General features: G+C 37.4%; 1 long non-coding RNA gene across 21 annotated transcripts in view; it reads right to left on the bottom strand.

Annotated features, from left to right (window-relative positions):
• Window positions 1–14,801, bottom strand: part of LOC147339896 (uncharacterized) — a 784,113-nt gene that overhangs the window by 531,903 nt on the left and 237,409 nt on the right. Inside the window, exon 8 of one of the 21 annotated variants that reach the window (XR_015159685.1) lies at window positions 11,436–11,607. The exons of the other annotated variants lie outside the window; for them this stretch is intronic. This is a non-coding gene — a long non-coding RNA (uncharacterized LOC147339896). Of the gene's footprint in view, window positions 1–11,435; window positions 11,608–14,801 lie in introns of those variants that run through there. 21 annotated transcript variants of the gene reach the window in all.

Below are 14,801 nucleotides of genomic sequence, written 5' to 3' on the forward strand. Positions count from 1 at the left end.
ACCAGACTTGAAAGAGACACGTGTACTCCAGTGTTCATCGCAGCACTGTTTACAATAGCCAGGACATGGAAGCAACCTAGATGTCCATCGGCAGACAAATGGATAAGAAAGCAGTGGTACATATACACAATGGAGTGAAAAGAATGCATTTGAATCAGTTCTAATGAGGTGCATGAAATTGCAGCCTATTATACATAGTGAAGTATTTCAGAAAGAAAAACACCAATACAGTAATATTAATACATATATATGAAATTTAGAAAGATGGTAATGATGACCCTAGACTTTTGGACTCTGTGGGAGAAGACGAAGGTGGGATGATTTGAGAGAATAGCATTGAAACATGTATATTACCATATGTGAAATAGATCGGCAGTCCAGGTTTGATGCATGAGACAGGGCACTCAGGGCCGGTGCACTGGGATGACCCTGAAGGATGGGGTGGGGAGGGATGTGGGATGGGGGTTTAGGATGGGGGACACATGTACACACATGACTTATTCATGTCAATGTATGGCAAAAGCCACTACAATATTGTAAAATAATTAGCCTCCAATTAAAATAAATAAATTAATGTAAAAATAAAATAAAATGCTCAAAGAATGCAAAGGCAATACTCAAAACACAATCCATGGTTGGTTAGTGAGAATTAGCACTTTGCTATTTTTCTTAATTTCAGATCAGAAATTCTGCAACAGAGACTTAACAGCAACTTGCAAATAACCAGGAAGATCTAATGTCAATGGGTAAATGAAGTCTGGGAGGGTTAGCACAGAAATACCTGTAACTATAATTTCAGCTTGCTTCACAGTATTATGTTCTTATGTTCTCTAAGGCAACTAACATAACTGGATCATTACATAAACAGAGGCTTGAAAAAATAATATAAAATGAATACAGCTTTTCTTGCATGCTGAAATTTTTCCATTTAATTTGAGAGCTTTTATTTCCATAGTTTCACTATTCAGAGGGTCTTAGAAGGTTGACCATGGGCATTCTGCTAGGTCAAACTCTACTGTCCATGCCTCTGACACTGAATTGCAGGTACCTTTTCTGGTCACAACTCTTACCCAGAAATAGTTATGAACACAGAGTGTCTAGGTAGGCACCAACTTTCCAGATAAACATGAGTTTTCACTCTATGCGTGTGTGTTAAGTCGCTTCAGTCATGTCCGACCCTTCTGCAACCCATGGATTGTACCCACCAGTCTCCTCTGTCCATGGGATTCTCCAAGCGAGAATACTGGAGTGGGTTGCCATGCCCTCCTCCATTCACTGTATAGTTGACTATAATGCTCATAATGACTTTCCTGGAAGATGAGGGCAAAGGGAATCAATACTGAACTAAGATACAGAATAAAGAAAAAAACATTATGGTACTTTGCGTTTGTGAAAGAGATACACATTTGGTGGTCCACATTCTTGGCCACAAATCAGAATATTTAATTTCTACTATAAACTCTACTATTGACTACACCACCACAAGTATGTAATGTGCTTTCCCTACACTAATTTTTTCATTCTTAAAACTGAAAGGAACGAAGTCAATCTTTTTATTTTTATAAAGAAATCACTACTTCATGAATAATAGTAGCAATTTCAAGTACAGAACTCATGTTTCACAGTTCCCATGTCTTGTTTTCTTTTTAATTATATAAATATAAATGTAAGGTTCACAAATACTGATTTAATGACATATACTTTGTAATGATCTCAGTTATAGAAATTATTAAGTTGAAGAGCGATGGTTTATAATTGCCAATAGATTAATTACAAGTGACCATATGCATATGATTGTATATATGCATATTTACTATATAAATAATAAAAAAATAAGATTCATTTGTAAAATATCTTAAGATAAATATTTTAAGGAAAAAAAAAATGCTCCAGAAATTCTATGAGGCATCTCTGATGTGCATAGGGCTCCATGAGGACTGGAGCTGAGTGCTTTACTGCATTCTTTGTAGGGTTCTGCACACCAATGATCTGTACATGCATTGACACCCAGATGCAAGGTGAAGAAACAGAAAAATGCTTACATATGGTTTCTCAACACATATGGTTTCTCGCACTCACCCCCAAACCCATCCCTCCTCTGCTGGTTAGTCCTGTCTTTGTCCCTCTTCCACAACTGTAACCGAGGTATTAAAATGTTTTCACTTACCTTTTCTTCCTTTGAACTCTGATGTTGCTATTCTTCCTAAGGAGCTATTCTCAGGGTCTGTCCTGTTATATTGGATTGTCATGCAGTTTTTTGGTCCAAAACAAACTATGAACATTCGTTCCTGTAAATTCAACCTGTCTAATGTCCATTCCCATGTAACATCTTGAGCAAAGAAGGTTAGAAGGAAATTGAGGGTAACACTTGACTACAGGGAGTCAAGGGTACCTGGAGAGCCTGGGTATCTATGGCACCACCTTCATTTTGAGATTAAAACCATTTTATAATATTTCTTACTACAAATAATTCATTAAAAGTTTTCAAAGTAGAAAACTGAAATATTAAAAATAATGAATAAAAGCCATATGTCACCTTAAGATAAAAACCCTGATGTGCCTAGTGGCAGTCTTGTTCTATAAACTAGGAATAATATAGTAAGGACATTTGAAAACCTTTCACCGCATAATATAATATTGATAATATAACATTAGTAATAAGTAGTCATGCACAATCTTATTACTAACAGGTGATTATAATTTGATTGCATAGGCTGTATCATAATTTATTAGGTTGATTTCTACTAATAGGTCTTTTGGGCTATTTTGAGAGTTTTGTATTACAATTGCTTAACACATTTTTCAATTATTCTATTCAGCTGATTTGTACAAAGTAGACTGCATTAAAAGTTATAAATATTTTTAAGACTTTATGACAAGGCCTTGTTATAAATAAATGAATTATAAAATGAAGTATATCTATATAATTTTTAAAGTAATAATTTTTTTAACCAAAACATGTATTTTGCTAACATTTAAAAAACCAAGCAATGCTTTAATAAGCAATTAAACTAAAATGCCATCACCCAGATAGCTAGTCTCATCATTTATGAGCATCTCCTTGTACACATACATGGATACAACGAGAGATAAATAGTACACCTGAAACTAATGCAACACCGTTAATCAACTATCAGTTCGGTTCGGTTCAGTCACTCAGTCATGTCCAACTCTTTGCGACCCCATGTATTGCAGCACACCAGGCCTCCCTGTCCATCACCAACTCCCAGAGTTCACTCAAACTCATGTCCATCGAGTCAGTGATGCCATCCAGCCATCTCATCCTCTGTCGTCCCCTTCTCCTCCTGCCCCCAATCCCTCCCAGCATCACAGTCTTGTCCAATGAGTCAACTCTTCGCATGAGGTAGCCAAAGTACTGGAGTTTCAGCTTCAGCATCATTCCTTCCAAAGAACACCCAGGACTGATCTCCTAACAGAAGCAGAAGATATTAAGAAGAGGTAGCAAGAATACACAGAAGAACTGTTCAAAAAAGATCTTCACAACCAAGATAATCACGATGGTGTGATCACTCACCTAGAGCCAGACATCCTGGAATGTGAAGTCAAGTGGGCCTTGGAAAGCATCACTACGAACAAAGCTAGTGGAGATGATGGAATTCCAGTTGAGCTATTTCAAATCCTGAAAGACGATGCTGTGAAAGTGCTGCACTCAATATGCCAGCAAATTTGGAAAACTCAGCAGTGGCCACAGGACTGGAAAAGGTCAGTTTTCATTCCAATCCCAAAGAAAGGCAATGCCAAAGAATGCTCAAACTACCGCACAATTGCACTCATCTCACATGCTAGTAAAGTTAATCAACTATACTCTAATATAAAGTAAAAAGTTGAAAAAAGAGATAATAAATGATTGCTTGATAGCCATAGATAAGGAGTCAAAATTACTTTAACAAAAGATTCATATATACAATAAGCTACTTTTTTGAAATACTAAATTTAATTCCACTAAAATATAACAGGACAAAAGTGAATCTCAAGGAAATGCTGAGTATAATTGTTCCTTTGTCACAAAAATCTTTCTTTCTAAAAGACCCACCTAATGCAATAGTTCTCAAATAGAAGAAATTTTGTCCCCTAGGGAACATCTGACAACATTCTGACAACATTGCTGGACATCACAACTAGGTCTTACTGGCATCTAGTGGGTAGAAGCCAAGGAGGCTGCTAAACATGCTACAGGGCAAAAGAGAGCTCCACAACCAAGAATCACCCAGCAGAAGATGTCAATAGTGCCAAACTTGAAAATATTAAGGGAAAAAAAATTAGAAAACATTTGACGTTTGGAATCATTATTTTTTCATGTACCTGCTTCAATTTTAGATGTGACCAGATGCTATGAAAGGTAAGGTGGTTATCACACTTAATACTTCTCTCTTCCCACTGCCCCTAAGCATTCCATCTGCAGGCCTAATCCCTAATATATTTAATCTAATTTTTGTATACTATTTCTGCAAGTTTTTGTTTTGATGTCTAAGAACTTCTCAAGTTCTTTCCAGTCTGGGAGTGGTGTTCATCGCAGCACTGTTTATAATAGCCAGGACATGGAAGCAACCTAGATGTTCATCAGCAGCTGAATGGATAAGAAAGCTGTGGTACATATACACAATGGAGTATTACTCAGCCATTAAAAAGAATTCATTTGAATCAGTTCTAGTGAGGTGGATGAAACTGGAGCCTATTATACAGAGTGAAGTAAGCCAGAAGGAAAAACACCAATACAGTATACTAACGCATATATATGGAATTTAGAAAGATGATAACAATAACCCTGTGTACGAGACAGCAAAAGAGACACTGATGTATGGAACAGTCTTATGGACTCTGTGGGAGAGGGAGAGGGTGGGAAGATTTGGGAGAATGGCATTGAAACATGTAAAATATCATGTATGAAACGAGATGCCAGCCCAGGTTCAATGCACGATACTGGATGCTTGGGGCTGGTGCACTGGGATGACCCAGAGGGATGGTATGGGGAGGGAGGAGGGAGCAGGGTTCAGGATGGGGAGCACATGTATACCTGTGATGGATTCATTTTGATATTTGGCAAAACTAATACAATTATGTAAAGTTTAAAAATAAAATAAAATTAAAAAAAAAATAAAATAAATAATTAAAAAAAAAAATTACCTGGCTATGTGTCGTATTCTAAGGTTCCACTTTCTTTTCTCTTGGAAACTTTAGGAATCTCACCACTGTCTCAAGGCATTAAATATTACCATGAAGAACTATGAGACTGCCTTGATTTTTTCTACCTGTGAATTAATTTTTCTGCCTGAGTATATGCAGAATTGTGACTCTTTAAGAATTGCGTCTTTATCCTTCAGTACAATGGGTTAACCGGAATGTCTCAGTTTCATTGATTCTAAATAATTTTTCTTGCTATGAGGTATACTCCTTTAAGTTTTAGTTTTTGTCTTTATTTGTGATTTTCCTCTATACTATATCTAAATATTTTTCTTATCTAGATTTTATACTATAATTTCCTTTTATGCTGAATCTTTCTCATTTATTTATAAGCTAGGAATGTGATATCTTTGTTCTCAATTTGCTTACTCAATCTTTTTTGGCATCTTATTCATCTTCTGATCCTTCTGCGCTGCTTGTACTTGGTCAATATTCTTTGTAAATTCTTCCATAGCATGAAGAATTTTGAAATACTTTCACCTTTATTTTAGTGTTTTTTTTTTTTTTTCAAGATTGGGTTCCTTTGGTTTTCCTTTTACAATTTGCACTCATTATTTCCCTCTTTCATTTCTTTTCTGTTTTTGTTCCACTATATTATCACAGCTGATATTTTACTTTATATCATCTGTATTATACTTGGTGTATTTCACATTTTGTCTGTTAAGATATACATGTGAGTCAATTCTCCTGGACAGCATTCACAATTTATTTGAGATTATTTTTTCCTATTCTTCTAAGCTTCAGTTTGAGCACTTCACTTCTTGCCTGAGTTATGGGGAGTGGAGGAGGAGTCAACATTTGGCTTCAACTTTATGAAATACTTGAGAAATTTAAGTTCCTCCTTCTCTTCTGAAATCCTGTACCAAGGCCTAGTGTATCCAAATTGTTTTCTGAACTTTGCACTTTTCCTTGGAAAACAAGATTTGCAGTCTTCTTGCCCTTGAATGTAAGAGCATGTTGTCACAAAGATTTATTTCTCCCAGTACTGTTTATTTATACCCTTACAACGTTTTCCTCCAAATTCAGTGGTATCAAGGGGAATTCTTAGGATTTTACTGAATCCTCCTTTGCTAAGTGTTCTTTTCTGCACTAGAACATGATTTTTCAACTAAACACCACTTTTTAAGTTGATTTCATAAACTCATATGTTAGTTTCCTTGCCTGGTTTCTGCTTATTTATTTTTGACCCTGTTTTGGACAAATAAATTGCTTTCTCTGTGTAATTAATAAAGCTTCAGGAGGAATTTTCTGTGATCTTGCCCCCTTTAGCAATTGTTTAATAGTTTTCTATGTGTGTGTCATTATGTTATTTACTATTACTGCAAGCTTTCATTTGTTTTGTATAGTACAATACTGTCGATATTACAATCAACAACATTGCCAAATTTATAATTTTTTAATAATAATTTGGGCTGTCTATATGGAGGTAATCATATGTATTAATGTAAAGAACTATTAAGGGCTCTATGAGGAGCAATATGGAGGGCATAAATTGACTATAAACCTGTCAGATGTAATGTCAAAGCTTAAATGCATGGAACTTTTCACATTTTATATATAAACTGTGGCTGTATTACCTGCAAAGTTTAATGTGTTCTGATATGTCTTATTATAATGCTAGACATCATCCACCCTGAGCACAGAAAGAGGATGGATTCATGGAATAGAGGTGGGATTTCCAGATTTCTGACCACCTTTCTGAATTGACACATCACATCATGGCTCTTCCTATCCCCCAACTATTGGATACCCCTTCATCACCCTCTGGCTCAGCCCTGAATCCTTAGGGCTAAATAAATGATTTCTGCCAAAATTCAAGTGAGCATCAACATGTATCAATCAGGTTGTTCTTGTTCAGTTCAGGTACAATATCTTAAAACTCAAAAGCAAAGGGAAGTCACCTCAGCCCCCCGAGAATATTGTCTTCTTTCTTAGAGTGAATATAAATCTGGGCCATAGAAAACACCTAAAAGGAGGCCTTCATGTTGGAACATGTTGGATCTGAGTCTAGGAAAAGATGCAAGAGAGTTACCTTTCTGAAATTACCCAGAACTTGTGACTTCATCCAGCGCTCACCAAGATGCCAGGCTCTGGATGCATTTGAACTTTAGAAAGGTTGTAGTTGCCCATTCTTCTGAATTTTCTATACTATGTCTTTTAGAAATTCTCCATATAAGACTGAAATTTATACTGTGAAGGAGATGAATGGATGGCAGTAATACACTGGTACTGTTTAACAATGGGTTCCCCTGGGATAGAATGGGGCAAGTCCTGATTCTTTTCACTTTTGCATTGGTGTAAATACTCCTGCCACAGCTAATTTTGCTACCAATATGATGCTCCTGGACACAACATTGAGAACAAATGTGCCCAAGTCAACTCTCTCAAGGTGGTAGGAAGCAGCTCCAGCACACCACTGATAGATAGCTTAAAATATAGTCTTGCAATGACTTCAAGAATAGTTTAGACACATGCAAGATTACTCCTACCCTGCCAACCCTGACATGCAGTTCTTTCCTGTTCTAAAGAAGGCAATCTTCTTGGGAGCTAAAGTAAACAGCGAGAAACCCTTTTCTATCCCCAGATGACTTTGGAATAATTCCTTCTATCCAAAAGCCTACAAAAAACCCAAATAACAGAAGTTTTGACCTTTAGAATTCTTTTTCTTTTCCACCAAATACTTCAGGTACTAGTATGAATGGTGTTATTAAAAAGTAAACTCTTATTATAACTTTTAACTTCTGGAATTACAGTTATTAATGAGGATTATACAATGTCTTCTATAAGTTAAGGCAAAGCCTACATACAATTAAACCCAACCACAGTAAGAATAAATAACAGTTACTACTCCAAGGTTATTTCATACACTGTTCAACGACAACTGCAGCTGTGCCACTATTTAAAGTATAGCTGTGAAATTAATATAATGTATTATGAAAAATGCTATGTACAGCTCGTGGAGATGAAGAACTCTGAGTGGGTGGTAGAAAAAAGAGAAAGTAACAGCAAAACACAGTCTAAATGTAAACTTCAGCTATTTTGATTTATTTGTAAAGAATCTGTAAAGTCTCCTTAACTTGATACTTCTCCATGTTCAGTATAAACTCCCATCTTTCTTTTATTCCCCAAACAAAACTTATCTACCATATATATCAGTCCCTCAGAATTCTAGGCTCTTCCTTTCAGTTTCCAGTTGTATGATTGAGAACTATGTCAACCTTGATGTGATAATGTCTAAGAGCAAAACCTAGCTCTACCTCCTAGGAATAACATGGGATTTCTGAAAACAAAATGCCTTCATTCAGCCTTTAAATGGAATGGATCATATATAAAATAAAACTGTTTGCATAGCACCTGGGATAAGTGGTCAAGGTATTGGATGACACCAGGGCTCCCACTGGCTCTAAACCACGCCTGGTCATGCTTCAAGACTGATAGCTCTATACAATTTCATCTTCATGGCAGACCAGGGTCCCACATTACACTGGTTGGGGAACTGACTTAACCTAAAAGAAAAGATCTTGGTGTAATTTGGGTTCCTTAGGAATCACCTTCTGAGATAAGGTTTTGGTGACTGTGTGGTGTTTATTTAAGGAGTATCCTTGGTACCAACACTTTAGGAGGGAAGGATGGCAGCACGAGTGGGCAGAGAGGTCAAACTACAATCTAGGCCAAATGGCAGACTCAGCCAAATCCACTCTGAACTCTGGAGCTCTAATGGCCCCACAAAGTGATCCTAAGGTAGGCCAAGGTGGTTATGTCTTTGTATTTTCATGTCAATCAGTCAATGGATGTAGCCCATCTGAGGAAAGGGTGTGACTGTAGAAAAGACTGTCCTCTACAACTGTGATAATTCCTGAAGGAGCTGGAAATTGAAGGCTTTTTGATAGCAGTGCTCAGAGCAACTGATGAAACCTATCTTTCAAGGCAAAGAGGTCTGGCACGAGCGTTACACTGTCTACTGAAGATCTCCAAACTGGATTTTTTACACATTGGTCTGCCTCAGCACCATCCACTTGCAACACACTCTTGTTCAGAGAATGTCTCAGTAGATACAGTGGAGACATGGACAGGGAAAGACATACTTGCATGACTGCAGGCAGAGCTGCCTCTCCCACCAATATGATAGCCAGGAAGGTTCAAGCCCAAGAGAAGAATCCATTCAACTGATCTCTTGTCTCAAAAACACACTGCATGTGATACCCATTCTTAATTGGACTAACCACTGCCTCCAATTTAAGTACAGATGTCTAGCTTACTTGCCTTATTCAAAGCTGAGGTTGATTTTCACCAAAGTACAATACTTTAAGTCGTACTGATTTATCATCTAAGACAGGGTCTACTGAGTAGGGTTTGATGTGTCTTCCTGACCCGACTCTGAAAATGCCAAAACTCCCTGAATGCTATTACATTTATGGCTAGTCATTTGGGTTTAATGAGATTCATTTATCAAATTGCTTTAACAGAGGGGGAGAGCACAGGCAAGGCACAACAGAAAGCTACTACTAGATAAAAGGAATAACTATAAGCACTGGGGAAGGGGGACCCTAGGAGAAGAATGGGCCAAAGAAACCCTGTTGCAGACGACTTCCACTTTCCAAATTTTGCTTCCATTTGGTCTGTTGTGATTGCTTTCTTGGCAGTCCCGGGGATGGCGCCATAGCATATTTTCACCCAGTACTTGCTGGGAAACAGTGAATGTGTTCATCAGTCAAAATCTGGAAATTGCCTGGTGGTCCAGTTGTTGGAAATCCACCTTGCAATGCAGGGGACATGACTTCGATCCCTGATCTGGGAACATTCCTCATGCTGAGGAGCAACTAAGCCCACATACTACCGAGCCTGAGTTCTACAACTACTGAAGCCCACGTGCCTAGAGCCTGTGCCCCACAACAAGAGAAGCCACTGCAGTGAGAAACCTGTGCTCCACAATGAAGAGTAGCTCCCACTCACTGAAACTAGAGAAAGCCTGTGCGGCCCAAAGAAGACCTCGACCCAGAGATCGAACCTGCATCTCTTACATCTCCTGCATGGGCAGGCAGGCTCTTTACCACTAGCACCACCTGGGAACCCCCAAAAAAGACCCATCACAGCCAAATAAATAAATAAAATCAATGTTAGAGAAAATTTACATTAAAAAATCTGAACATGACCATGCAGATAAGAAAATACAAACATAGATTAAAAATAAAACAGTTCAGTTCTATCAATTGAGATTTAAAAAAGGTCAAATTGAGAGGGAAACAAATCAACTGGGAAGATAGCTACATATTTCCTTCACCTAAAATACTTCCCTTGCTTCCATACCTTGGAAGCATGCCTACCTGTTCAAGTCTAAGTTTAAGTCCTACTTCATCCATGTCTTCCCCCAATCACTCCAATTCCTTTTCCCACCCAAGTGTGTAATGCTCAGTATCTCTGTAAAACATGCAAATGTCATTATTTTTGTTGTAGTCCATTGAATACCCTCCCCATGTCAAGTACAGCATTTATAAAGTTTACATACTATTGGGTTGGCCAAAAAAATTCATTGGGTTTTTCAGTAAGAGTGTATGGAAAAACCAGAATGAACTTTCTGGCCAATTTAATATTTTATCAGATGGATCCTCGCATGTACACTCTTAGCCAGCTTTGAGTATCCCCATTTGACATCTAAGAAAACAGAGGTCCAGAGAGGTGAATTAGGACTGTAGATAAACTGAGAGAAGGTGTTAAACCCAGCTTAGCTACACTACAATGTCTAATGTGTTTCTACTAATATGCTGCCCATGTTGTGTGTGCTTCTCATTTCCCCCAAGTAGACTTGAGAAGGAACTGAGTCTAATACCCCTTCCTTGTCCTTCTCTGTACCCCACCTCCAACATCATCTTGAATAACAAAGAGCACATAACATCATACATATGCTTGAGAAGAACTCAGGAGATAGGGAAGCCATGAGAAGATTCCCACAAGTATCCCAGATTGCTCCTGATGAATTACAAACATAACAGAAGGACATGTGGTTTATAAAAAGGTTACCAAGAATTGTGCATCAGTCTTTCTCCATTTCCCTGTGCTAGTACCAATTTGTGACTTAGTTAAGCCTTTGGCTTTCTCACACAGTAATACAGAAAGCAAGTGATTGGGAAAATCGATTAAGAGCGCAGGTTATCAAAGACATAAAGCAGATTAACACAGATACATGTCTGTTTGCCTTTTATTAAAATAAATTGGAATGATTTATCTTCAAATGATAACAATACAAATGGAAACACTTGGCAGTTCCCTTGAATATATAATGAAGGATTACCCTCACACCCACATTTATATGCTGTAGTGAGCATAGCACTGAGAGAAGGCCAGGAAAGTGACAACTCCTTAATTAGTTAGCACTCGGTGACAAATTGGGGAAACTTGCTCTGGAATCTGTAGGGAGGGAGGAGATGGGAGACTGGTTTGAAAGTCTCTCTCTCTCTCTTCTTTATTATATGTTTCACAAAGCATACGTTTTTATTTCATTGTTAAAGTACAAACCCAGGGAAATAAGATTCACTAAGTACCATGCTAAAAACCAAATGAAGGGTTTTACTTCATTTCTTACCTGAATCAACACTACTTTACCTATCAAGGCAGACCTGAAACCTCATTTATCCAATTTTTCTTGTGATAGGAGCAAAGCAATTAGAACCAGTACCAAATTTTACTCCTCAGCGCCCCTCACAGCTGTATATAAATAGTTTATGTAATTTTCCCTAAAACATTACCCTTTAAGCAGTTGCACCTCCTTCTAGAGCTATGACTCAAATTATTTATTGAATTACATCAAATGTCATACAAAATTTAGTAATGATAGCTGTATGCAATAATTACATGCTACATTGCCTCCATTTGGAAACCATGGTAACCAATCAGTTACTTTTCAGCCTGCCGCCATAGCTTAGAGTGGCACAGAGGAGAAAAGGTACTCTAGCCATAATCACATACATTCCATCTTGAGATAACAGCAGAAGGGCTATTTATTTGTGATTAAGCTAATATACCATTTTAATTGCAGCCACAATTTACCCTGGGGTTGATTTATACTTGCAATTATGAGAGGGCATGGGGAGAGAGAGATAAATACTACTAATAAAGATAATAATAAAGACATTTTAAAATACCAACTTTGGGGGACTTCCCTGGTGATCCAGTGGCTAAGACTGTGCTCCCAATGCAGGAGGCCTGGGTTCGATCCCTGGTCAGAGAACAAGACCCCACATGTCACAACTAAGAGTTCAGATGCCTCAATTAAAGATCCCATGTACCACAACTAAGAACCACCACAGACAAACAAATAAATAAAAATAAAAAATAAATATTTAAAATAGCAATTGGTTTTCTTTTCTAGGAAGAGCTATAGCGATAAGGAACAAAAATACTTCTTTACCATCCTATGTGATTTTTAGGATGGTTAAGACTTGGAGAACATCCCCTCCAATGTCTTACTTGTAAAATTCTTCTCTGTACCTTCCCTGATGAGTCACCTGGCCTGCATGGGAATGTATGTGTGATGAGGGGCTCACTCTCCCTTTCATTGCTGTATGTTGCCATTGGTAGGAAGGTCCTCCAAAATCCGTGAATCACAATCTACCTTTGGACATCTGGCCTTTTCATCCTCATGGTCCCCATTTCATACCATCCTAGACCACACCTGGCTCACTCCTTCCTCACAGTCTTTGCATCTACTCTTCCTTTTACCTGGAATGCTCTTCCATTAGCTCATCATATAGCTAGGGCCATGTTGTCACTCAGACTTTAGCTCAAAGGCCTTTCCTGACCACTTGATGCTTTCAAACTAAACTAGCTTCCCCCAAGTCTATTATCTATAGATTACTTAAAAGTTTCTGAAATAATATTGGCAAATGTTTACTTAATGAATATTACCTGTACACTTAGTGAACTATGTACCACATTATCACTGTATTGTTACCTCCTTTAGGACAGCCACTTTCTTTTTCTTACTCACACATAGTAATCTTTTATTTATTTATTTTGGCTGCACTATATGACATGCAGGATCTTAGTTCCCCAACCAGGGATCGAACCTGCACCCCCTGCAAGTGAAAGCTCAGAGTCTTAACCACTGAATCACCAGGGAAGTCCCCACAACAGGAATCTTAATGCCTAGCTCCTTACCAACACCCATGTGCAGTCTTTCTTTTTTTATTCTAACAAATAAAAAATAGAATATATCTGCTCTTGTTGGTCTTATCCTACTTAATATTTTAATGATAGGCATATTTCAATGCCATATACACAGTAGGTGCTCAATAAATATTTGGTGAAACAAAAAATGGAAAAGATGAATCACTGAACTGTTAACATTCTTTTCTCCTAAAGACATTGCCCCAAAATACTTTTTAAAAAATGATCCTACCTTATCTAAGATGTCTCTCAAAGTTGTACATTCATGATTTCTTCATTTCTTCTTAGGATCGGTTTCTAAAATCTCTCATTACTTAATTCTGTCTCCTGGACCTGCCAGTTTATTAGCACTCCATCTTAAAATCTGACATATGGAAATTAGGAGGATTTCTCAGATATTATCTAACCAGTGCAGACATGGTTACTTACAAATGTGATAAAATAAAAAAGAATAATAATGCCATCCCATGAGGTCCACTCAAGCCACTAGCCAACCAGCCAGCCTTCTCCCCAAATGATGTTACTTTTTTGTCTCTATAATGCTAACCTGAGGCAGGTGTGCTTCTCAAGTTTTACTGTGCAGACAGTTCCCCTCAGGATCCAGTTAAAATGCAAATTCTGATTATGATCCAGGAGGTCTATGCCAAACCTGGCACTAGGAGAAGTAAATTTGAATTGCAGTTCTAACATTTAGTAGCAGCATACAGATGAACAAATTAATTTGGTTTTTTATCTGTAAACTAGGAATAAGTATAACTATCTTGGAGAGATACTAATATAAGAGTTAAATAATATAATGAATGTAGTTGGCACTTAGTGGGGCTATAACAAATACTTTTTCAATCAACTGTCTTCTATCAATGGAAGTTGGAGGCTCACATTGAGATTATAAGCCAAAAAATAACTGACTTTTCACCCCACAGAAATGGCCTCTAAGCCAAATTTCCTCTCATCCAGTATTTGTACAGTTGGGTTTTTTTGAACCTAAACACAGGACTTAACATTTATATCTATTAAACTTCATCTTGTTAGCTTTGGCCAGAGTTCCAGCCTGTCAAGATTGTTTTGAATTAAGATTCAGTTACTCAGTGTATTAGCTATTGCTCCAAGCTTTATGTCATCTGCAAATTTGATAAGTATGCCTTCTGTGTCATTATACATATCATTAAAATGTTGAGTAGGACAAGACCAAGAGCAGAAATATTGCACATTTTATTTGTTTTGAAATAAGGACTGTGCATGGGGTGGGGGTAGGAGCTGAAATGATTTGATAAACTGTAAATCCATTTTGCTGAATATCATCCAATCTACATTTCTCCATTTTTCTCTATAAATAGATGTCACAAAATATTTTTGAAATATATTAATTAAATCAAAATACATTATATCTATGGACTTTTTTCCGTATCTTTCCACTTACAATTCAAAGTAAAAAG

Source organism: Bos grunniens, chromosome X (assembly GCF_055505025.1).
Source record: "Bos grunniens cultivar Pamir isolate PY7600 chromosome X, Bosgru_T2T1.0, whole genome shotgun sequence".
Lineage (NCBI taxonomy): Eukaryota > Metazoa > Chordata > Mammalia > Artiodactyla > Bovidae > Bos > Bos grunniens.